The sequence below is a fragment of the Sus scrofa genome, chromosome 9 (genome assembly GCF_054392235.1).
Source record: "Sus scrofa isolate SSC_HxYL_T2T_F1_AM1 chromosome 9, Sscrofa_HxYL_maternal_Yorkshire_Landrace_v2.0, whole genome shotgun sequence".
NCBI classification, from domain to species: domain Eukaryota; kingdom Metazoa; phylum Chordata; class Mammalia; order Artiodactyla; family Suidae; genus Sus; species Sus scrofa.
In genome coordinates, this window is record NC_139391.1 from 96373933 (window position 1) to 96397475 (window position 23543).

The 23543-nt window shown below is 40.1% G+C and overlaps 1 long non-coding RNA gene across 13 annotated transcripts in view; it reads right to left on the reverse strand.

The window, feature by feature from the left end:
• LOC106507850 (uncharacterized) overlaps positions 1-7261 on the reverse strand; it is an 80498-nt gene extending 73237 nt beyond the window's left edge. For all 13 annotated transcript variants that reach the window (XR_014815948.1, XR_014815949.1, XR_001304153.3 and 10 more), the window contains exon 1: positions 6896-7261. This is a non-coding gene — a long non-coding RNA (uncharacterized LOC106507850). The remainder of the gene's footprint in view (positions 1-6895) is intronic.
• Between the last annotated feature and the right edge of the window lie 16282 nt (positions 7262-23543).

Genomic DNA, 23543 nt, shown 5'->3' on the forward strand with positions numbered 1-23543 from the left:
TTTCTTAGGTCCGTCTCCCAAAGCAACAGAAATAAAAGCAAAAACTAATGAACAGGACCTAAACAAATTTACGACCTTTTGCACAGCAAAGGAAACCATAAAAAAAAAAAAAAAAAAGAACCTACAGAATGGGAAAAAACCAGTTTCAAATCATGCAACCAACAAGGGCCTAATCTCCAAAATATACAAACAACACATACAATTCAACAGCAAAACAAACAAACAAAACCCACCCAATTGAAAAATGGGAGAGGACCTGAACAGACATTTCTCCAAAGAAAACATATGGATGGCCAAAAGGTACATGAAAAAATGCTAAGTTTCAGAGAAATGCAAGTCAAAACTTCATTGAGCTACCACATCACACTGGTCAGAATGGCCATCATTAATAAGTCTACAAATACCAAGTGCTGGAGAGTGTTTGAAGAAAAGGGAACCCTCCTACGCTGTTGGTGGGAGTGTAAATTGATAAAACCCCTATGGAAAACAGGGGTACCCCAGAAAACTAAACATAGAACTACCATATGATCCAGCAATCCCACTCCTGGGCATCTATCTGGATAAAACTTTCATTGAAAAAAATATATGCACCTGAATGTTCACTGCAGCAATATTCACAGTAGCCAAGATATGGAAAAAACCTAAATGTCTATAGACAGATGAATGAATGGATTAAGAAGATGTGGTACATATACACAATGGAACACTACTTGGACAAAAAAAGAAGAAAATAATACCCATTTGCAGCAACATGGATGGAACTAGAGACTCTCATTCTAAGTGAAGTCAGAAACAAACAAATACCATATGGTATCACTTATATGTGTAATCTAATATATGGCACAAATGAAAATTCAGATGTACCACACTCCGAAAGAGAGATGGGAAAGCAAAGCTAATTGTTGTATGACATTTAAATTAATGAAATCAACTGAGATTTTTACAGAACATTGTTGCATGAAGGACAAAATGTTGCTTGAATATCTTTGCTTATTTTTTTAACCTCTCATTTTACTTAAAACCACTGTGCCCAGAGGAACTTTACAGTTTTACATTGCTGCTGTAAATATAGCAGGATCACCCCGCAGGGGCAGCATGCCCCCTTTCTCAAGTAGAGCTTACTAATGTCTAACCAGAGTCTCACCTCAACGACCCTTCTCTCTTCACTTGCCTGGTGCTTGCAATTCTAGTCTGTTTTTCCTCATTTCCACAATTTTCAGTGTCATTTGATTCTCCCACCATTACTACATGCTGAGAACAAAAGATTTCAAATAATGAAAAATACATTTAATCTACTATAGTATGGTCATAAAGTGGGAGAAGTCAATGTGGTTTAACTCAATTCCAATTGGATTCCTCTAAAGCCACTAGTATTCCTTTCATTTCAACTGCAGAAAATTAACTGCATAATCTATTAGAAGGACTTTATTGTGTATGAATAAAGTCATAGCAAGAGCAATTGCTGTTGAAAGATGGAGGCTGATTATTTACGCTCAAAACCCATTATTTGGGAGGAAATTTTCAGCCAGCTATAATCAGAGATTCACAAACTTACACTCAAAAAATGGTTAAAGATATGTTTTGACTAAATTATCTGTGTCACCATTCAATCCAGGAACAACGGTGTAAGCACTGGTATAAGTAATTTCTCCATCTTCAACATGTTATTTGTCTAACTTTTTCTTTTTTTCTTTTTTTTGGCTTTTGTCTTTTTGAGGGCCACATCCACAGCATATGGAGGTTCCCAGGCTAGGGGTCTAATCAGAGCCGTAGCTGCCAGTCTACACCACAGCCACAGCAACACCAGATCTGAGCTGAGTAGGTGACCTACACCACAGCTCATGGCAATGCTGAACGCTGGATCTTTAACCCACTGAGTGAGGCCTGGGATCAAACCTGCAACCTCATGGTTCCTAGTGGGATTTGTTTCTGCTGTGCCACCTCGGGAACTCCAACTTTAATTTTTCAAAAGGGCACATTTTTTAAGCTTAGAGTTAACTAATGAAAGTCATAAAATTTTCATCATGTTTTCACAAACACACCCCCAAGAAGCAAATGCTTGCTTTTGCTAATGACCAAGTTACCACTAAATAGAGAGAAAACAAGGAATTTCTAAAACTTTAACATTCTGCTTTTCGAACACAGGTAACAAGAAAGTCTGGATCCCCCACTGGACTCCCAGAGGCTAGGTAGAAGATTGGTCAGGGAGATGCCATTGTGGTGCAGTGAAAATGAATCCAACTGGTATCCATGAGGATGTGGGTTCAATCCCTGGCCTTGATCAGTGGGATAAGGATCTGGCACTGCTGTGAGCTGTGGTATAGGTCGCAGACCCAGCTAGGATCTCCTGTCGCGGCTACAGCTCAGATTCGATCCCTAGCCTGGGAACCTCCACGTGTCGTGGGTGAAGCCTTAAAAAGTCAAAAAAAAAAAAAAATGGTTTTTTGGTTGGCACCTGCATCATGCAGGAGTAGGAAGGTCAGAAATTGAACTCCAACCCCAGGAGTGAAAACAGTGGACTCTTAACCCACTGAGCCAGGAAGGAACTCCTTGTTAAGATTCTTAAAGAAGAAAGCTTGATTTTATGTTTCAAAATGTATCAGAAAGCACTTACAGGCAAATAAGAGCTGCCCTCTGCAGAGCTGAAGAGCAACCCAGATGCCTCTGTGCAACCCAGAGGGCTCTCTTAGGCTCTGCAGGCCTTTCCGGACATGATTGCCCACTGGGCATCTTTCTCTTTCTTCCTCCAGGCTTTTTTTTGTTTGTTTTTGGCCATGCCTGGGTCATGCAGAAATTCCAGGGCCAGGGACTAAACCTGTAACCAGAGTCACAGATGTGACAACGCCGATCCCTCGCTGAGCCATGAGGGAACTCGTCTCTCCAGATTTGATGCTCATCTGCGGTGCCTCAATCCCCTTGGCAAACTGTGCCCGCCAGGCCCAGCAGGGATGAATACTACTAAGGGTTAAAACCAAGCCCAAGTTTGGGGCTGGTCCTCCTAGATTGACTGGCCCTCTTTCCAAGAGCAATACCAAGCTAGCCAAAAGGATTCTGCTTTTTAATGGGAATTTCAGGATTCAGTATTTTTTCTTGGGTGAGGGAGGGTGGGATCAGAAATGTTTCCATTTCTTTGGTTCATAATGGGGAACATTTAGCTGTAGCTGTGGCCCAGCAAACCCTCCTTTTGTTATTTCTGTCCTAAGACCTTAGAGCATTGAGTAAAAAAAAAATCTTTGAGGTCCTGATTCACTTCAGTAATGACCTATTAACATTTCTCTTAGACAAGCTCAGATTCTGGGACTGTCTCTCTGTTTAGTCCCTACATCTCATTTGCAGTGAATGGCAGTTAGTTGAGAAATCTAAGATACCAAAGCTTTTACTGTATAAATGTTCTACCAAAGAAAGCCAAAAAAATATCATAAAGCATTCAATCTGACACATTTCAGATAAATTATTTAAATTTTGCTGCAAATGCTTCAGCCTAAAATAAATGGCTTTGTTTGCAGGAGCTGGTGTGATACCGCACATTTGTCAGACCTCCTTACCCATTTCAAAGTGCTGTTGCCCTGGTAACTGGGGAGTTTGGCAGAGCTGAGCGATCTTGTCGGTGGCAGGGTGTGACATAAACCCCATGAGGGCAGGGCTCATGTCTGCTATATTCCCCACCCTCCTTCAGTGCACTGCGCTGGGATCTCCAGAAATGAGCCCATTTTCTGTATTTCCAAGTTGAAGAACATGGCAGTAGCAGCAGGCCCTGAGCTTGCAGGACAAAGAATAAAAGGGACAAGTGAAGCTTCATCTTTGATGCACACACAAGTGACACCACATGGACAAAAAAGGAGCAGGAGGAGTTTTTCCTTTTTCTTTTAATTTATTTTTTATCTTTTTGCCTTTTCTAGAGCTGCTCCCATGGCATATGGAGGTTCCCAGGCTAGGAGTCTAATCGGAGCTGTAGCCACTGGCCTACACCAGAGCCACAGCAATGCAGGATCCGAGCCGCGTCTGCAATCTGTACCACAGCTCATCAGCTCTTGGCAACGCCAGATCCTTAACCCACTGAGCAAGGCCAGGGATTGAACCCGAAACCTCATGGTTCCTAGTCAGATTCGTTAACCACTGAGCCATGACGGGAACTCCAGGAGTTTTTCTTTTTTTCTGCTTTTTAGGGCCTCATCTGCAAAATATGGAAGTTCCTAGGCTAGGGGTCAAATTGGAGCTGTGGCCACCAGCCTACACCATAGCCACTGCAACGCTGGATCCCTGACCCACTGAGGGAAGCCAGGGATCGAACCTGCATCCTCGTGGATACAAGTTGATTCATTTCCACCGTGCCACAATGGGAACTCAGAGTTTTTCTTTTCAGAAGAAATATATTCACAAAGTATACGGAAATATTAATACAACTTTGAGGTGGTTTCCCTAAGCAGGAATCAGCAAGAGTTGAAAAAGCCAATTTACCACTAGGCAGACACTTGATGGTTCTTGAGAATGGGACAAGAATTTTATGGTACTTCACAAGTGGCGCGTACACACACACACATAATGTTATAGAGCTATACATATATACATACGTAGTATATACTTAAGTATATGTTTGAATATCTCCAAAGATCCTAGTGGTCTAGCTCAAACTTTCCAGGCTGAATTGAGATGATTTGGTCATCAAGAGAGAAATAAGAAAATAACTCCCAAAGTTTGGGGAGAAGTGGAGGGTGGGGAGAAAACTCTTATTTTCTTTGGTTTTTGTTTTTGTCTTTTTAGTGCTGCACCTGCAGCATATGGAGGTTCCCAGGCTAGGGGTCGAATCAGAGCTGTAGCCGCTGGCCTACACCACAGCCACAGCAATGCCAGATCCGAGCTGCATCTGTGACTTACACTATAGCTCACAGCAATGCCTGGATCCTTAACCCACTTGCGAGGCCAGGGATTGAAACTTCGTCCTCATGGGTACTAGTCAGATTCGTTTCTGCTGAGCCATGATGGGAACTCCTTTTTTTTTTTTTTTTTTTTTTAAGCTTTCTAAAAACTACCTTAGTTCTACATAAACTATAAAAAAAATCATTTCAGAATTTTCACGCTACACTTTCTACACTTTTAACAAAACTGAAATCCAAACTCAATATTAGAAGAGAAAAGGGATTATTCACTCACTGCCAGGGAAGCAGTCTTTCTTTCTTTTAAGGGATGTTTCTTATGGTTATTGTTGTTTTCAGGAAGAGAAACTGGTACCTGGGAAGTCATTGTGAGAAGGGTTTTTACTCTCCAAAGAGGACTAGTTCCCCCTCACTCCATTGCCAATGGAAGGATGTACTGGATTTAGCATCCCAGAGGCAACTGAAACCTTAAATTAAAAGGCTCCAAGGAGTTCAAGCAAGAAACAAAGGGGAACCAGACTAGACACAAGATCTCTCCAGAAACACACAGCGGGTTCCAGTTTAAACCAATCGTATTTTCCAACTCAGAGGCACCCCTCCTACAGACCCTGGCGGTCACAATGTCTTTTTGCAAGAATTACTGACACCTGTACCCAAGCACAGCTGCTAGAGTCAGATCAACCCCAGGCTCTACCCACCACATGGCTGCAGTCAGGGTCACTGATTTCTTATTTTTTTTGAGAGAAAAGCTTTTATTCTAGTTACGTAAATCATTAGGAATAAAATAAGCATTTCCTTTTGCCTTGTTATAAGGAAACAGGATTTCTTTTTCCCTCTATCAGGAATCAGAACGGTAGCTTTGTTGATATTGAGTTATAAAATTGCCTACCAATTAAAGTTCTTTCTGAAGATTTAAAGAAACCAGCTCATTTTCCTCTACAATTTAAAGAAATATTTGCAGTGTGCGTAGGAGTTATAGGTTATATTGTAGACCATTGTGACAATATTTAAAAGGCCTATTGTCCCCATTTAAGAAATTCTACCTCAGAAGGTAAAAGGAAATCATCCCTGAGCAAAAAGAAAAATAATAAGTACTTTTGTTATTAGACGTTTCTAGAACATCCTCCCAGAATTTACATAACTGAGGCGAGTATGAGGTGCTCTCAGGCTTTCTGAACAAATGTATTAATTAGTTTGAGTAGTTGCTCTGCAACAATTTAATTACCTACGCAGCTAAACATTTTCCATTTCGAAGTCTGAGAAAATCCTAAGAAGGTACTTATGGGACCTGAAACTACTGGGCATAGAGGAATTTTTAAATTGTTACCAAACTGTAATAGGAGGAGAAAATCGTAGTGAGAAAGGAGCAGGACTTTCTTCTAAGTCTAGGGGCTCCGGCTATCTCTATGCTATACTTCTCTCCTGTAAGTATAACCCAGATGTGGAAAAATTAAGAATGTCCCAAATTAATTTTAAGTCATTAAGGAGTAAATGACAGAAAACACTGTGGCTTCTTAATCAAGGAGTGCTATAATTTCAAAGCTTCTTAATATAATTCATTCAACCCTAAAGCGATTGTACAATAAGCAAAAAGGAAAACAACAAAGGTACGTCCTGTAAGGGCCAAAGAGCAGGATCTCCTGCAGCATAGCAGTTAACCTTCCCATACTGGAGTCTTGCTTAAAAGGCCATCAACAACTCATATACTTTTTTGCGGGGTCTTTTTTAGGGCTGCACCCGAGGAGTCTCCCCGGTTAGGGGTCAAATCGGAGCCACAGCTGCTGGCCACAGCCACAGCCAGATCAGATCCTTAACCCACTGAGCAAGGCCAGGGATCAAAGCTGCGCCCTCATGGATACTAGTCAGATTCGTTTCCACTGAGCCACAATGGGAACTCCAACAACTGAGATTCTTGAAAATCACAAACATATCACCAACAAAAGGAGTGTTGATTAGAATTTGAAGGGTCATTGAAACTTCAAGTTCCTCAGCTCTAAAGTGGGCATAAAAACAGCACTTACCTCACAAAGTGGTTATGAAGACGGAACAAGGATGATGACCCACAAAGGTGCTTAGCAGAGGGTCTGGGTTGCAGTTAGTGCTCAAAGAGCACAGTTATTGTTATTTTTATTAGCAGATTTGCATATTTAGTTATTATTATTAGCAGCAGCAGCAGCATTATTATACCCAAGGAGTTTGGTCTGACCTGAGGTCAAAGTGTGCGATGGTGATCAAAATGACGGAGGTGTAACCGAACCAAACTTGGGTCTACGCGCCCTCTCGCAATAAGACCAAACTACCGACACAGTGTTGATAAAGGAAAGTCTTTATCCAAGAGACGCCAAGCAAGGAAAGCAAGCAGCTAATTCTCCAGAAGCCCCAACTCCCTACAGCTTTCAGGGAAATGTTTTTAAAGACAGGGTGAAGGAGGGGGTTGCGGAGCGCGTGATCAGCTCATGGATGTTCTTCTGATTGGTTGGTGGTGAGATAATTGGGTGAACGTCACCAACTTTCTGGTTCCAGCTGGTCTGGGCTATGGGCTTGTGAGCAGCGTGCAGTTAATCTCTTCCACCTGGTGGGGGCTTCCGTCTCTGCAAAACAGCTCAAGGGATTTGGCTCAGAATATTATCCATACCCCTTGAGGAGGAACTAAAAGTCCTTGACTTTGTTCAATGGCTAAAGTATTATTATTTTGTCTTGCTTGACTGTTTCCCTTTGCTTCTGCATTCTTCTCACTCCTCTGATTAAATTTATTCTTTGAAACTCGGGGAAGGCCTAGGAGGCTAAAATTTTTCTACAAACAAGAGGCAGGTGGTCCTGCTCAGTTACAAAGGCAATGGATGGTTCTGGGGAAGATAAAAATTAAAACCACAAACACACCTTCTCTCCTTCTGTGCCAGACTGTCACCCCTAGGTTTAATCTAGGCATTGCCCTGGGTCGAAGGTAACAAGCTGAGTTCTTCCATGCGTGATCCATAGTGATAGAAATAAAGCCATCAGAGTGACATAGAGCACAATAAAAAAAGGTACTTTTTCAAACTAATTCTCAATTGATGTGTAGATTTTCCTCATAAAAATACAAATAATACAGGAGTTCCCGCTGTGGTACCGTGGGTTAAGAATCCCACTGCAGTGGCTCTGGTCACTGTGGAGGTGTAGGTTCAGTCCCCAGCCCAGCATTGCTGCAAGGGCAGCTCTGATTCAATTCTTGGCCCAGGAAATTCCATATGCCAAGGATGTGTCAAAAAAAAAAAAAAAAAAAGACAAAAACAATACAATACAGGTAAGGACAAACTCTCCTTTGACCACTAACCCCAATTCTAGAGCCCTCCCCAGAGGTAAGGACTATTACCAAGGTGGAACGCATCCTTCCGACTGTCCATATGAAAATAAACACTATCCATTTTGGTTCGCATACATGGACTCACACTCTGTACAATTTGGCAACTGCTTTTCTAATTCATGAGTGTTTGGAAATATTGCCATGTTTGTGTATATAAATAGTTCTAACTCATTCTTTCTTTTCAGTGTGTGTTTATTCCCAGTAACTGAGGGGGTAGCTTTAATAGGTCTCAAGAGAGTACATCCCTCACCTTTCTGTCTCTAGCAGAAACAGTTCCCTTTTGGAAGGAAATGTCACTAACCTGAGGGTCTAGAAACGTGCTCTTTGGTTCTACCACTTTTAACTAGAAGTAGACCTAGAGAACTCAATTCCCTTATTTATTGAGAGAATTGGATTACATAGTTTCTAAAGGCTTTTTTTCTTTCTGTTTTTGCTTTTTAGGGCCGCACCTGAGGTATAAGGAAGTCCCCAGGCTGGGGGTCGAATCAGAGCTACAGCTGCCGGCCTATACCACAGCTCACAGCAATGCCAGATCCTTAACCCACTGAGTGAGGCCAGGATAGAACACGCAACCTCATGGTTCCTAGTCAGATTCGTTTCTGCTGTGCCACAATGGGAACTCTAGTTTCTAAGTTTTGATGCAGCTGCAATAATCAGTGTTTGGAGTATTGAAACAGAAAAGTTTTCTCCCAATTATCAGAATGAAGAAAAGTTGTGTGAATGGGCAAAAGCTGAGGATTTCTGAAGAATTCTGCCTGCAAAGAGGTGTATGCTTTCCAAAGTTTAGTTCACTTATAAAGTCTGGCTTATCTCATTCTTTTATATTTGCAGAGTATTCAATAGTATGTGGGCTTTGTTTGAAATCAGAGTCAAGATATCTTTGACAAACAGAGTAGTCACAAACATTCACCTGGAAGGATTTAGTTGAAAGTAAGTGTACTTGAGCTGTTTATTAGGGAGGCAATTAGGATGTTAGAAGGAAGACTTGGGTGAATGCTAAAAGGGAGATACTTCAGTGCCCTGAGAAGGTTCATTCAATTGAATGAACATCCACTATGTCCAGAGGTGAGGATACTATGAAATAAAGAACCAACATCATTAGCTTTTGTACTTCTAAAGTCTTAGCCTTTGTCTGTTCTCCACACCAAAGTTATCTGTGTTGTGGAGTAGTTCTCTTGTTCCCCAGTCCATTACCTATTACTTTGCTGCTGGAGATTTCAGAAGCCTTAAAGAACTACTTGTCATTGTGTCTTTTTTTTTTTTTTTTTTGGTCTTTTTGCTATTTCTTGGGCCGCTCCCGCGGCATATGGAGGTTCCCAGGCCAGGGGTCGAATCGGATCTGTAGCCACCGGCCTACGCCAGAGCCACAGCAACGTGGGATCCGAGCCGCGTCTGCAACCTACACCACAGCTCACGGCAACGCCGGATCGCTAACCCACTGAGCAAGGGCAGGGACCAAACCCGCAACCTCATGGTTCCTAGTCGGATTCGTTAACCACTGCGCCACCACGGGAACTCCCATTGTGTCTTTTTAATGAGGGTCCCTTCAACCCCACCATTAATATTTTAATCAGTAAGGGAGAGAGGGGTGATTGACAGTAATCATATCATTACATTTATTTATTACTTTTTATTATCTTATTTGGAATATATTTTTAAATGATCATTACTGACACCAAAAAGAAACATTCACCAGAAAACAGGGACCTGCGTGGATGAGCAGTGATAAAATATGGACCGTGCAGGGAGAATGAGTGTGTAGTTTGCCTTGTGGGATGAGGGGGAGAGGGAGACCCAGGCAACTCTCACCTGGCTTCCTCCCTTTGCCCTCTGAACTGCAATAGGTGATAAAGACTTGGGGAGCCCATAGCATGACTGCCCACACCCCTGGTGCTGCGCCTCCAGGGAAGTGAGTTCTGAACCACTGCCCCCTAAGCCCAGGTTCTCCTGGACCAGGTCCCATCCATAACCACATTCCCACTCCCCAGATGGACTCCCAGAGCTCCAGGGTTGAGGGGCTCCAGAACTGACTTCTTCCTTCGCTCCCAGGATCAGCCTTGTCCATGGAGTTATGAGGTACAAGCACAGAACCTCCCAACCCCATCTGGCTCTCCAACGGACTAAAGAAGTCAGTTCTTAGCCCTCCAGTGTTTAGACTTCCTGCCTGCCTATTATCAAACAGTTCTAGTAAAGCAGGTACTGGAATACCCTAGTTTTCCTTCACAGATGTTAAACATAACTCCATGAAGGGCTGAGCATATCTTCCACTCTCTCATATCCCACCACCTTCCCTGAACCTCCCTGCACTAATGGCAACAGGTTAAAGCCTACAGAAATCAAGACTAGCGGTCTTAAGTACAGCTGTAAGGTAGTCCTGCTGGCTTTCTTGCAGCCCTCTTTTCCCTTGCAGGGACTTCCCTCTGTGCTTCCCACTGCCCCTGAGGGTTCCGATTCTAGGGCTCCCCACGGCAGGGTCACTGTGCTCCTTCCCAGGGTCCTTGTTAATGTCTAGACTGTAAGGAAAAGGGTGGGGCAAACACATACATCCTCATCTCTGAGCCTTGGGACCAGATAAAATAGGAGTTCCCTGGAGGCCTAGCGGTTAAGGACCCAGCTAGTTAAAGACCCAGCATTGCCACTGCACAGGTTCAATCCATGACCCAGGAAATTCCTTATACCACACAAAAAAAATCCTATAATAAATCATAATGGAAAAAATATGAAAAAGAATGCATATATACATATATTTGTATAACTGAATCATTTGCTGTAAGCAGAAATTAAAACACTGTAAATCAACTATAACTCCATAAATAATTTAAATGCATGTGTATCCTGTATATCTGTGTGTATTTAATAAAGAATTATAATTTGAGTCCATTGTGACTAAGAGCCTTTTAGGTGTCTTGGAAACATGAATATGTGAAATTGAATAGAAAGTCTAATTTTTCTCCCTTATTTCCATTCATTTGCAATCCTTTCCACAGCAGCAGGCTCTGTTAGAATGTGATTCTATTAGAGGCATTTATATGTAAATGCAAGCTTGCCAAGACCTCTGCAAAGGTATCTGAGACCACGAAGTCAGCATGAACAAGTACTGAAATTCACCTGGTCATCCCTCTGGTCATCCCTGAATCCCACAGGCATGAGGGCCACCTCAAGTCAGAGGGCCTTCCTTCCATCCCTGTGAACTGCTTTACCTTCATTTTTGTCTTAATCACCATGTGAAGCATTCTTATTATGTTCATTTTCTAACATAAGCCTTATTTTGCTCCCAATAGTCAGGCAAACAACCCTGAAAAGTTCTCAAAGCATAATGTCCACATTGTTAAGTCATGAGATAATTGTACTTCGTCTCCTGACATCCATTCATCACTCCTTAGCCCATGACTTAACTTTCCACCCTGCAGGGCTCTCCTGCACACTGCTATTGCTCTGAACAGTAACTTGCAGGAAATGGTGTAGGGCAAAGATAGCACCAAACACCAGCAAGGCAGAGAGGCTGTTTTTATTATAGTGCTTTCCTTACATTGAATCCTCTGTGATATCCAGCTAGCCGAGCTCCTTGGCTAATATATTTGAAATGAAAAAAAGAGCCCAAGTTCTTCAAAATTTGCATTCTCAAAGGCTGTCTTCTGGAATTTCTACATTTAAAAAGCAACCTTCTGACAACTAAGATCGTACTTAAATCGGTTTTGCAAATTCCAGCAAAAAACTGAGTCCACACCGCTTGAGGATCTATTCTGTTGACTTCCCTTGCTTCCCCCTAGCCAAAGAGATAAACCATTAAAAAGTTTGATAAAATTACTTTAAAAATATTTTAAGGATTCAACAAACAGGTAGCTAGGCTCCCTGGGAGTTATGGTAGAGAAGGAGAAAGGGACAAAAGGATACAATACCAAGAACTGGAAAAGGAAAATTTCTAAACTGAGTATTATGCCTGAAAATCATGCCCTTATGGGCAGGCTGCAGTTCTGGTTTAGCGGTGTGGTTCACAGGGCATTGCTCCATTATGGAAGATGGTTGTCCAGATCTTCCCAAACTAGTGTGTATTCATTTGTGTAGGTAAGAACAAAAGTAAAACACAAAATTTAGCACGTGACCAAAGAAAACTTGCAGCCCCCTCCCCCAAGAATAAGTCCATGAAAATTGCCAAATTTGAGAAACACTGTCCTAAATGATTTTCCTCTCTATTTTTCCCTGCTCTATGAAAATGCAACCCTTACTGTGAAGTATGTCTTGGAATTGCACCATGACATTCATTTCCTTCTGCAATCTCTAGTGTGAGTGGATAATTTTTTTTTCCTAGTAAAAAAGTACCCATAGACGACACAGTGATGGTCTCAAAACCTTAAGGAATGGTATTAAATGCAAAATACGTCAATTTAGAGCCTTGTTCTTGTTTGTTCCCTGCCATTATAAATGGACTAACTAACCCTGAATTAATTAATTTGTTCAAAATGACCCCTACAGAGCTTTTTTTTTTTTGGTCTTTTTGCCTTTTCTAGGGCCGCTCTCGCGGCATGTGGAGGGTCCCAGGCTACAGACCCAATCGGAGCTTTTACTGCCGGCCTGTGCCAGAGTCAGAGCAACGCAGGATCCGAGCTGTATCTTCGACCTACACCACAGCTCAAGGCAGCGCCGTGTCCCCAACCCATGGAGTGAGGCCAGGGATCAAACCGGAAACCTCATGTTTCCTAGTTGGATTTGTGTCCACTGCGCCAGGGCGGGAACTCCCCACAGAGCTTTTTTTAGGTCTCATACCTAAGGTTGTATGAATTCCTTTCCTGGGACAATTAAGCAGCAAGGCTAAAGCATGTAACTGTCATCAGGTCCAGGAAGAGATGTGGACTTCGATGCCAGTTTACTGGCAGTCTCCCAACTGGATGAAGTCTCTGAAAGTGTCAGCACCTTAGCTCTGCCTTATGTACAATTCACTTTCGTTTTTTCAGAGATTAAGGGTGGGGAAGGAGTTGCACTGAGCACTTCCTGGCAGAGAGGACATAAGTAAGGCCCTGTCCCATTCCCAACTCCCATCCTAAGCTTCTCTGCCATTCGGCCTAAAGAAGAGCCTTCTCTAACTGTCTGGGAGTTCAGAATACAGATCTTCCATTTGTTAGCTTTGAACATTGTGACTTAACTTCTCTAAGTCACTTGTATTCAACAATTATTGAGTCAGTATGTGCCAATCAGTTTTCCAAGGGATGAAGAAGACAAAGCCCTACCTTTCTAAACTCTCATTACTATGAAAGGAGAAATAGTGAATGGATGGGTAAAGAGGGATTTAATAATGTCAAGTGGGGAGAGTTCCCCGGTGGTCTAGTGGTTAGGACTCCACTCTTTCACCACTGCAACTGGCTGACCCTGGTCTGGGAACTGAGATCCCACATCAAGCCACTACACCCCACAGCCAAATAATGATGATGAAGATGATGTCAAGTGGTACTAAAGTGCAATGCAGGAAAGGGAGGCACAGTGAAGGAAAAGAGGAAGAAGGGAGGCTATTTTAGGTAGAGCCATCTGGAAGGGCTGTCTGGGGTGTGAGGTTGGATCAGAGGCTAAATGAAGTAAAGGGGTGAGTCTGATCTGGGGAAGAGAAGAGTGACCACAAATGGCAGCAAGCATGCAGCCAGCAGGGCTGTGGTGAAGTTTGTGTTGGGTGGAGTAGAAGGAGATGAGGTCAGGGAGGTCCTTGGTCACCATGGGACTTTAGAGTTTATTCAGTGCCAGGAAGCAGTTGGAGGGCTTCAGCAGAGGAGTGATATAACCTGATTTCATGTTATAAAAATGACACAAGTTGAAGTCGAGGAGAGTGGACTATATGGGGATAACCATGGGAGCAGAGAGACCAGACAGGATGGCTGAAACAAGGGTTAATGGTAGTTCAATAGTCCATACCACAAGGATAATGGCAGTGACAAGAGCATGGGGCCATGGTGAGAATTAAATGGATGATCCATGAGTGGCTTAACATAGCGCCTAGTCCCTAGAAATAACTCAGTGTTACCATCATTACTGTTGTTGTCACAATGATTTTGAGGTGATTCTTCTACCCTAACAGGTAGCTCCTTTTCTGAGCTTTGGCACTCCCCTTGCTTGGAGAATTTCACATACTCCTTTATCTCCTCTAAACAGGTCTCCCTGTGTCCTGAGCAGCCTTGCCTAGGAAAGGGTTTATTGTATTTAGTCAAAGTCCTTCAAAATGCTTGGTCAAGACTATTTTTATTCTTTGTGGTTGTGAGTCCTGCTGTTTATGACCATTGAGAGACAGCATAATGGAGAGCAGTGGAAGAGTACTGCCTTCCCCCTCAATAGGTGAAGTGGATCTGGGGAATGGAGTTGGGGGAGCATTTCTGGATGTCACTGTGACAGGGGGCCAGTGCTGGCACTTAGTGGGTGAGGTCAGGGATTGCTAAATGGGACAACCCTGCACAGTAAATGATTTCCTACCCAAAATGTCCATGCTGGCCCTCTGAGAAACATTTAGGGGGCAGGACTGTCTCCAGGCAAGTTATATATGGCCAACTCCCAGGAGGTGGTGCAGCTGGGGAGAGAAGATCTGGGGATGCTGGGGGAGAGGAAAGAACATTGGGTTGAGGGGCAGCTCTCATCTCAACTCACAATACAAGTCCTGAGAATTTAGATCTTTCACTGTCAGTAAGCCTCAGCTTCCTGATCCATAAATGGGGAGAGCTGTCCTTAATGACCTCCTTGTAAAGCTAAGAAAATTCAATAAGATAAGGCCCATGTATGCACTTATTAAACTATAGATCATCATGAGGCTAAACAATCTGTCTCTGCACACAAAAGTTGCTAATCTGGTCTCTGTCCTGGAGAAATTAGAATGCAATCACCATTAATGGAGAGCTACAAGCTCACATAAGAGGAGGAAGTAGGAAATGTGCTTTCAAAATCACGGGCCCGAGGATGGAACTAGAGACTTTCATACTAAGTCAAGTAAGTCAGAAAGAGAAAGACAAATACCATATGATATCACTTATATCTGGAATCTAATTTATGGCACATATATACCTTTCCACAGAAAAGGAACTCATGGACTTGGAGAACAGATTTGTGGTTGTCAAGGGAGAGGGGGAGGGAGTGGGATGGACTAAGAATCTGGGGTTAATAGATGCAAACTATTGCCTTTGGAATAGATAAGCAATGAGATCCTGCTGTATAGCACAGGGAACTATATCTGATCACTTGTGATGGAGCATGATGGAGGATAATGTGAGAAAAAGAATGTATATATGTATGTGTGAATAGGTCACTTTGCTGTACAGTAGAAAATTGACAGAACACTGTAAACCAACTATAATGGAAAAAATAAAAATCATTTAAAAACAAAAACAAAAACAAAATCACAGGACAGGCCTGTATTTTGCAAGCCATTTTATATTTCATTACACTTTGCAAATGCCAATTATTTCATCCCAATTAAGCATATTTTTCCAAGAATATCCATATCATACTAAAACATATTAAGTAAAACATACTCAAAATGCTACTTCGGCTTCAAAACAAACTTAACAAATAACAATTGTTTATGACACTTACCTTCTTTTAAAAATGGAAAAGGAAATAACCCAAGGGCACAAATTAAGCTTTTTTTGTTTTGCTTTGTTTTTTGTTTTAATTATGATTACCTCTTTTATGGCAAAATAATCTCATTAGAAGAAATTTTGTTTTGCTATCTTTTATCAAATTTTATTTTTGGAGTCAGAAAATAGCTATTTCTATGACTTTATTCACTCACGCACTGTAGATTATAATTATTATCTGTCAAGCCTGTTTTGTACAATGTTCAAAATGCATTATAAACGGCACTCCTAGCCCAAATAAATGATAATATGGAAATAAGAGGTATAGGGCAACAAACACTAAAAGCTAGACTTAGTATAATTCTTTGAAGCAGATAGTTTTCCTTATTTAGTAAAATAAATTACTAATGACAAAAACCGAAAAACAAAAAAGAATTGTGTTAAAACGTACTGAGGTTAAAAATTTGGCAAAGTATATTAGATAAGGGTAATTACTGTGACAGATACTGATTCTTATTTACCCTATATATTCAACCCCTTATTTCCTGCTGACAAACACCAGTTTATTCATGTAGCAAACAGTTTGTCTTATTTCACCATAGATGCATTTCTCTATTTCCAGAATATGAATGTTAATTTGCCTAATTCAGTCTCTACATGTGGACAATTATTGCCATAAAGGTAGTGGTGAGACCCAGTTTTGGCCAACAAGATAATGATAAACATTTGCTATGTGTACTGAAGGATAACTTTTCATATACTATATTAAAAAGACAAGATCTAATTAGGAATGCATTCTGTAATTACTAGAGAAATCATAAAGAGGTTATAATAATGCAAAGAGGTATGGCTAAAATGCCAACAAATACATTAAAATGGAATAGTAGAGGAGTTCCCATCATGGCTCAGTGGTTAATGAATTTGACTAGGAACCATGAGGTTGCGGTTCGATCCCTGGCCTTGCTCAGTGGGTTAAGGATTCGGCATTGCCGTGAGCTGTGGTGTAGATTGCAGACCTGGCTTGGATCCCACATTGCTGTGGCTGTGGTGTAGGCCGGTGGCTACAGCTCTGATTAGACCCCTAGCCTGGGACCATCCACATGCCATGGGAGCAGCCCTAGAAAAGGCAAAAAGACGAAAAAAAATAAAATAAAATAAAATAAAATGGAATAGTAAGGAAAAAAATTTTAAGCAAAAAAGTGGGAACGGGAGAACAAAAAACAGAAAGTACAAATGAGAGAATGAATTGTTAGATCTAAATCTAACCATATCAATAGTTACATCAAATTAATGATCTAAACAAATTATTTAAAAGTCAAAGATTATCAGCCTGGATAAAAAAGCAAGACCCAAATATATACTCCCTACAAGAGGCATATTTTAAACAAAAAGACACAAACATTTTGAAAGAAAAAGGAATTGAAAAAATAAGCTGTGAATTCTGAAACAATGTTTAAGCAACCAAGACAAATCAGGAAAAAATAAAATAATTTAAAAAAAAACTATCTGGAAGGAACTAATAGAAAACACTGTCTACAGTAGGTGCAAGACCCTTGGATTGAGGCCAGGAATGGTGCTAAACATCTTCCAATGCACAGGATAGCTCTCACCTCTCCAACAAAGAATTTTTGGGGCCAAAATTTCAATAATGCTGAGGTTGAGAAGCACTGAGCTACAATAATCAAGACAGAATTGTACTGGCAAAAAGATAGACATATGAACCAACAGAAGAGAATACAGTCTAGAAATAGATCCATACATATATGGTTAACTAATTTTTTTAAATACAAAGGCAATTCAATGGGAAAAAAAATCTTTTCAACAATGGTGCTGGAACAATTTGTCCAAATCATACACAAAAATTAGGTCAACCTGTTATCAGAGACACAAATGTAAAACCTAAAACTATAAAGCTTCTAGAAGAAAACAAAGGAGACAATCTTTGTGACCTTGGGATAAAACAAAGCTTCTTAGATAGGAACACTAAAATATGAATCTCAAATGGAAAAAAATAATAAATTGTACTTCAAGAATCAAAGATATATAAGTGACTAATACGCACATAAAAAGATGCTTAGTATCATCGGCCATTAGTGAAATGAGAATCAAAACTGTAAGTTACAACTTCACACATAGGATGGCTGAAAGAAAAAAAATAAGACAATAACAAGTATTGGTAAGGAGGTAAATAACTGCAACTCTCACAGACTACTGGAGGTTGTATAACATAGTTCCACCACTGTAGAAGCGTTCCTGTGACTGCTCAAAAGATTAAACATAGAGTTACCATACAACCCACCAATACCACTCTGCTTTGGTCTGTCCCCTCCCTCTCCAATTCATACACTGAAATCTTAATGCCCAGCGTAATGATGTTAGAAGGGGAAAACTTTGGGAGGTGGTTATGTCATGAGGATGGAGCGCTCATAAAGAGGATTACTGTTCTTATAAAGGAGATCCCATAGAGGAGTTCCTATTGGGGCTCAGCAGTAACGAACTGACCAGTATCCATGAAGACATGGGTTTGATCCCTGACCTCATTCAGCGGGTTAAGGATCTGGCATTGCTGTGGGCTGTGGTGTAGGTCACAGATGCGGCTGGGATCAAACATTGCTGTGGCTGTGGTATAGGTCACAGATGCGGCTGGGATCTTACATTGCTGTGGCTGTGGGGTAGGTCAGTGGCTACAGCTCTGATTCAGCTCCTAGCCTGGGAACCTCCACATGCCGTGTGTGTGACCCTAAAAAAAAAAAAAAAAAAAAAAAAAGAGATCCCATAGAGCTCCCTGGTCCCTCCCACCATGTGAGGACATGATGAGAAGGCTGCATCTGAAGAGGGTCCTCACTTAACCATACTAGTGCCCTGATCATAGACTTCTGACCTCCAGGACTGAGGGAAATAAACAAACTCAAGGACTGGAGAACAGACTTGTGGTTGCCAAGAGGGAGGGAGAGGGACTGGGGGGGACTTGGAGTTTGGGTTAGTAGATGCAAACTATTACCTTTGGAGTAGATAAGCAATGGGATTTTGTTCTACAGCACAGGGAACTATATCTAATCACTTGAGATAGAACATGATGGAGGATAATGTGAAAAAAATGTATATAAATGTATAACTGCATTGCTTTGCTGTACAGCATAAATTGACAGAACATTGTAAATCAACGATAATAAAAATAAATGAATAAATAAAAATAAGTTTCTGTTGTTTATAAACTACCCAGTATGTGGTATTTTATTACAGCAGCCCAAACAGACACACTCTTCAGTATATACCCAAAAGAAATAAAAACATGTCCACAAAACTTTCCTTAAAAAAGACACATGCACCCGCATGTTCATTGCAGCACTATTCACAATAGCCAAGACATGGAAATAACCCAAATGTCCATCGACAGATGATTGGATTAGGAAGATGTGGTATATATACAATGGAATACTATGCAGCCATAAAAAGAATGACATAATGCCATTTTCAGCAACATGGATGGAACTTAGAGACTCTCATACTGAGTGAAGTAAGTCAGAAAGAGAAAGACAAATACCATATGATATCACTTATAACTGGAATCTAATGTACAGCACAAATGAACCTTTCCACAGAAAATAAAATCATGGACTTGGAGAATAGACTTGTGGCTGCCCAGGGGGAGAGGGAGGGTGTGGGAGGTATCAGGAGCTTGGAGTTATTGATTGCAAACTATTGCTCTTGGAATGAATTTACAATGAGATCCTGCTGTGTAGCATTCAGAACTATGTCTAGATACATTGCAATACAACAATGGGAGGAAAAAGAATGTATACATGTATATGTAACTTGGTCCCCATGCTATACAGAGGAAAAAAATAAAAAATAAAAAACATGTCCATGAATGTTCATATCAGCTTTATTTGTAATAAACAACCCAAACGTCTATCAACAGGTAAATGGATATACAAATTGTGGTATATCCATATGCTGGAATACTATTTAGCTATCTTAACTACAAGCAGGACAAACTACTGATTTACACAATACCGTGGATAAATCTCAAAATAATTGTTGGATGAAAGATTCCAGGTCAAAAAACAAAACAAAACAGTGTGCACTTTATGATCTCATTATATAATACTAGAAAACAGAAAAATTAATCTTTAGTGACATAAAGCAGATTAGAGATTGGCTAAGGATGGAATTGGAGGGAGGAATAGATTCTAAAGAGACACAATCAAACTAGTTTTCTAAAGGAAAAGACAAAGTATAACAACATAGTATAACATAGCAACAATATTTAAGTTTATGTAGAGATACAATAATGTGTATATAGAGGAAACGATTAAAATAAGAAATATGATTTGGCTAAAATTCCTTTGGAAAAAAGATAAATATCTGGATTGAAAAAAAAATCCAACAAATCTGATACTTTCAAGAAGCATCTAAAACACCAAAATACATAAAAGAGCTTTTTTTTTAAAAAAGCAGAAAATTTGTCTGGGGGGTTTTAGCACTCAAAAATAAAAAGAGAAACATCAGTGAGTTCCCATCATGGCTCAACAGTAACAAACCTAACTAGTATCCATGAGGACAAAGGTTTGATCACTGGCCTTGCTCAGTGGGTTAAGGATCCCACGTTGCCATGAACCGAGGTGCAGGTCACAGATGCTGTTGGCATCCTGCCTTGCTGTAGCTGTGGTGTGGGCCAGTGGGGTGGCTGCAGATAAGATTGGACCCCTAGGCTGGGAACTTCCATTTGCAGTGGGTCTGACCCTTAAAGAAAAAAAAGAGAGAGAGAGTCATCAACTGGGTTCCTACTTTTGTTTAAGAAAAAAACAAAACTAGCTATCAAGCCAAGAGAGAGTAAGAAAAGGGAAGTCACAAATTTAAGATTAAACATATACTAAGGAGAAGAAAAAACATTAATAAGATCAGTAGTTATTGCTGAAACTTTTTTTTTCCGCTTTTTAGGGCTGCAGCCACGGTATATGGAGTTTTCCAGGCAAGGGGTTAAACCTGAGCTACAGCTGCCGGCCTAGCCACACTGCAGCCACTCGGGATCCTAGCTGAGTCTGACCTGCCCCACAGTTCATGGCAATGCCAGATCCTTAACCCACTGAGAGAGGCCAGGGATAGAATGTGCAACTTACATCCTCATAGTTGGATCCATTTCTGCCGTGCCACAATAGGAATTCCACTGAAAAAAAAAATCTAATGGAAAACCTATTAGCTCAGATAATGAAAAGCGAAAAAGAAAATGCCAGTTAGTAGAATTAACTGATTCATAATAGATATTTGCTGAAGGATAAATTAATGAAAAAAGAAAAAACAAATAAAAATTTGAAATAGAGAGCTGTAATTTATATGTGTAATGTACATAAAGTGAATGTGGCAAAATATTAATTGCTGATTCAACATTTCTGTAATATTTGAAATTTTTTATTTGAAAGTCTTAGAAGAAAAAACAGAAGATAATTTTCTTCTTTTCTAACAAATTTTATTACTACCTAGATGTAGACAGCTATAAAAATGCTAATAATCAATATTAAAACTGATAAAACAAAAGCAAGAAAATAAAAAAACGTTTAAGACCAATAAGATACACAATGTAAAAACTATACGGTCCTAAAGAAAACTCGGTAATTAAAACTTAAAAAGAATTTGTCCTTGGGATGCTATAGCGCTTATTGCTGGACTGCAAAGTGAAATAGTCATCAGGCTTTCAAGAGGAAAAGGGCATAATCCATATCTTAAAAGAAAATATTTTAGGGAATTAATTTGTGGCACAGTGGGTGAAAGATCCTGCATTGTCACTATTGTGTCTCTGGTTATAGCTATGGTGAGGCTTCGATCTCCGGCCTGGGAATTTTGCATGCCACAGGTACAGCCTCCCCCCACAAAAGAGAAAGAAAATACCTTATAATAAGCCATCATCTTTAATTTCTTCTCAGAAGAATTAAATATATTTAAAGATAATTTGCCAGGAAGGAAAAAAGTAATATAATAATCTCCTGTCTTTATATAATGCTTTCTAATCTTTCCCAAATGTAGATATACTTTTAAATGGCATTTTGTATTCTGGTTTCTCGCAGAGGATATCAAATATGTTTCATTTCTATGTGCTACTTAATAAAATATATTAGTTATGGAGAATTTCTTTAACACGACTAATAATTTCACCATCTAATAGAAGGAATTTATGGAAAATACAAAACTCTAATAGAGGGGGAAATATAAATTTATGAAGACATATGCCTTGTTTCTGTCTGAGAGGACTTAAGGAAAATATTAACATGTTCGCCAAATTAGATTAAATTAAATGCCAGTTATCTCCAGCCCACCCTCTTGACACATTAATAGCAAACTTAATTTGGAAAGATTAGTGAACAAGACTATTATACAATGTGTGTATTATTTGATGATGATGATAATGAATAGTAGCTTTATTAACAGTAATATCATCATCATAATCTAAATACTGCCACTATTTTTTTCCAGAAGGACATTGATACTCACCGACTCAGATCAATTAATATTTCCATCTCTATTGACTCTTTAGTCAAGAAGAGAAATTCACATACCAATGTGAACAAAGAAGCAGTATGGGCCAGGAATAAATCAAGAGGAGGGAAAGGAGCTTTTTTAATACATCGAAATCTGACATATTAACTCTGAAAGTTACAGTTGACTCTTGAACAATGTAGAGGTTGGGGCTCTGACCCCTGCTAAGTGGAAAATCCAGGTGTAACATTACAATCCGCTTCATGTATCCACAGTTCCTCAAGTGCAGACTCTAACCTCTGACTGTATAGTAATGTGGTATATATTTATTGAAAAATCCACATATAAGTGGACCTGTGTCCAAGTCCAAGCATAAATGCTAATTCCAAATAAACATTAAATGCTATTACTAAAAAAATGGATTGGTATATTTATCTCAGCTACAGAACAATAAATGACAAATGGAGGCCTTCTTCAGATACACATAAAATAGATCTATCAGGACACCAAGCACAAATAACCATAACCTTCTCACCTTTGCATTATCAGTACACAAAATAGCGAGTACATAGCAGGTCTTTAGTGCATGTTTATGGATTGAATGAGATACGTATGGACACAAAGATCTAAAATAAGGAGAAAGGAGTTCCCGTCGTGGCGCAGTGGTTAACGAATCCGACTAGGAACCATGACGTTGCGGTTCGGTCCCTGCGCTTGCTCAGTGGGTTAACGATCCGGCGTTGCAGTGAGCTGTGGTGTAGGTTGCAGACGTGGCTCGGATTCCGTGTTGCTGTGGCTCTGGCGTAGGCCAGTGGCTACAGCTCTGATTCAACCCCTAGCTTGGGAACCTCCATATGCCGCGGGAGCGGCCCAAGAAAAATGGCAAAAAGACCAAAAAAAAAATAAAATAAAATAAAATAAGGGGGAAAAAACCGACTAGGAGATACACACAAATGAAGTACGAAAGTACTTCACTGATACAACTCAGTGAAAAATACCTAAGGCTATCACTAAGTATGGGCAAGAAATGTCAAATAAAGTCTATTTAACATTTATCTTTAGTGCTGTGAAAAGTCTAGTTTTCTTTTAAAATGTAAAATATGATAAAAATTATTTAAAAAATAAGCATGTATATATTTGCAGGATTAGGAGCTCTAAAATATAAAATGCAAAATGTTACTAAAATGGGTACATTTTCATATTTTAAATTCATAAGTAGATTTGTTTTAGCAATCCAATTACTTTGGGAAATAAAATACATCATTACATTTTCCTGTTGCTTTCCTGGCCAGCTAATTTTAGCTAACT